This window comes from Cebus imitator, unplaced genomic scaffold, assembly GCF_001604975.1.
Source record: "Cebus imitator isolate Cc_AM_T3 unplaced genomic scaffold, Cebus_imitator-1.0 Scaffold883, whole genome shotgun sequence".
Taxonomy (NCBI): Eukaryota; Metazoa; Chordata; class Mammalia; order Primates; family Cebidae; genus Cebus; species Cebus imitator.
This window is the reverse complement of record NW_016108198.1, coordinates 131,951-134,368: the sequence shown is the minus strand read 5'-3', so window position 1 is coordinate 134,368 and position 2,418 is coordinate 131,951.

Genomic DNA, 2,418 nt, shown 5'->3' with positions numbered 1-2,418 from the left:
CACCATGTTGACCAGGATGGTCTCGATCTCTTGACCTCGTCATCCACCTGCCTCGGCCTCCCAAAGTGCTGGGATTACAGGCGTGAGCCACCGCGCCCGGCCCTTGTGTTTGTTTTTTAAGGCAGGGTCTCACTCTGTTGCCCAGGCTAGAGTGCAGTGGCGTGATACTGCCTCACTGCAGCCTCCACCTCCCAGACTCAGGTGACCCTCCCACTTCAGCTCCTTCAAGTAGATGGGACCACAGGCATGTGCCACCATGCCTGGCTAAGTTTTTTGTATGTTTTGTAGAGATGGGGTTTAACCATGTTGCTGTACGCTGGTCCCGAACTCCCAGGCTCAAGTGATTCTCCTGCCTTGGCCTTCTAAAGTACAGGGATTACAAGTGCGAGCCATTGCAGCAGGCTGACAAAGGTTTTTAAGGAAAACATGAGAATTTCATAATTGTTTTCAGGTAGTTATCCTTGGCTATGAGGATTAATAACAAAGTTGTCATCAGTCCAAGTTTGGACAGGCAGTTGCTGGGTAGATGTCCTAACAGAAGTATTCTCTGTGTTGTACAGGGTTATAGTTTTTGCAGAGTCTTGTGATACGTTTTGTTATCAGGCATCGTGCATGAAAACCTTCTCTTCATGGCCTTCCCCTGCTCTGTTTTTCAGGGTTTGTTTTTTTTTAAGGTGGAGTCTCGCTATGTTAGGCTGGCTGGAAGTGCAGTGCCTTTTCATGGAGCGATCCTACTACTGATCGGCATGTGAGTTTTGACTTGCTCTGTTTCTGAACTTGGCTGGTTCACCCTTCCTTAGGAAACCTGGTGGCCTCCTGCTCCCAGGAGGTTACCATATTGATGCTGGGTTTAGTGAAGACACCAGATCAGAATAGCACACCACAGCCCAGAAATCCAGGTCCCAAATGATCCTTCTGCCTCAGCCTCCCAAGTAGCTGGAAGTACAGGTGTGTACTACCATGCCTGGATAATTAAAATATTTTTTGTAGAGACAGGGTTTTCCTATGTTTCCCAGGCTGGTCTCAAACTCGTTGGCTCAAGGGATCCTTCCACATCAGCCTCCCAAAGTGCTTGATTACAGGCATGAGCCACTTTGCCTGGCCTAGCATGGAAGTTTTAACCTGCCCCATTTCCAGCCTGAGCTGGTTCATCTCTCCCTGGACAACCTAGTGGTCCTCCACTCCCAGGATACTGATGCTCAGCTTTCTGTGGACACCTGATCGGCATAGCACACTACAGCCCAGAACTCCTGGGCTCAAGCAATTCTCCTGCTGCAGCCTCCTGAGTAGCTAGGACTACACGTGTGTGGTGGCACACCTGGCAGGGTGTTTTATTTGTTTTTGTTTTTGAGACAGAGTCTCGCTCTGTCACTGAGGCCGGAGTGCAGTGGTGCGATCTTGGCTCACGGCAACCTCTGCCTCCTGGGTTCCAGCAATTCTCCTGCCTCAACCTCCTGAGTAGCTGGGACTACAGCTGTGCATCACTATGCCTGGCTAATTTTTGTATTTTTAGCAGAGACAGGGTTTCACCATGTTGGCCAGGCTGGTCTCTTAACTCCTGACCTCAAGTGATCCACCTGCCTCAGCCTCCCAAAGTGCTGGGATTACAGGCATGAGCCAAGGCACCAAGCTTGTTTTTAATACAAGTGACTCCGTTTTGCTTCTGGCAACTTTCATATTTCCCCTTTTGGATTGTGCTCTTTCTCCAAAAGCAGTAGGTTTGGATTGTCCCTCAGTGCTGGATCTGTCCTGGGTTGTTGGTCTGGTTGCAGATAAGAGGGAGTGATTGCCAACTAGGGGTCAGTGTCCAACCCCTTTAGGCACATCTGAGTAACAATGGAAATTTGGAGAGAGCTGTTCTCAGACCAAGTCTACCTGAAGTCCATCATTAAGTTCATTTTTTTCTGTTCCATGGTCTTTAGGCTATCATCCGGAAGCCCTGGGCCAGCATATTCTGTTAGGAGCTGTACTTCTGCAGAAGTTTGACAAGTAACAAGTACAAATTGTTAAAAGGAAAATACAAATCAAATTAACATTAATAGTAATATGATACTCCCAGTTTCATAATGGTTTTGAGCTGTGAACCTAGACTTAAAGGCAATCAACTGAATAAATCAAATAGGTGAGACCCATTATAACCTATGTGACTTCTTTTTTTTTTTTCTGAGATAAAGTCTCACTCTGTCACCCAGGCTGGAGTGCAGTGGCGCAATCTCGGCTCACTGCAACCTCCACCTCCCAGGTTCAAGAGATTATCCTGCCTCAGCCTCCTGAGTAGCTGGGACTACAGGCATATGCCACCATGCCCTGCTAATATTTGTATTTTTAGTAGAGACAGGGTTTCACCATGTTGGCTAGGCTATTCTTGATCTCCTGACCTTGTGATCCACTCACCTTGGCCTCCCAAAGTCCTGGGAT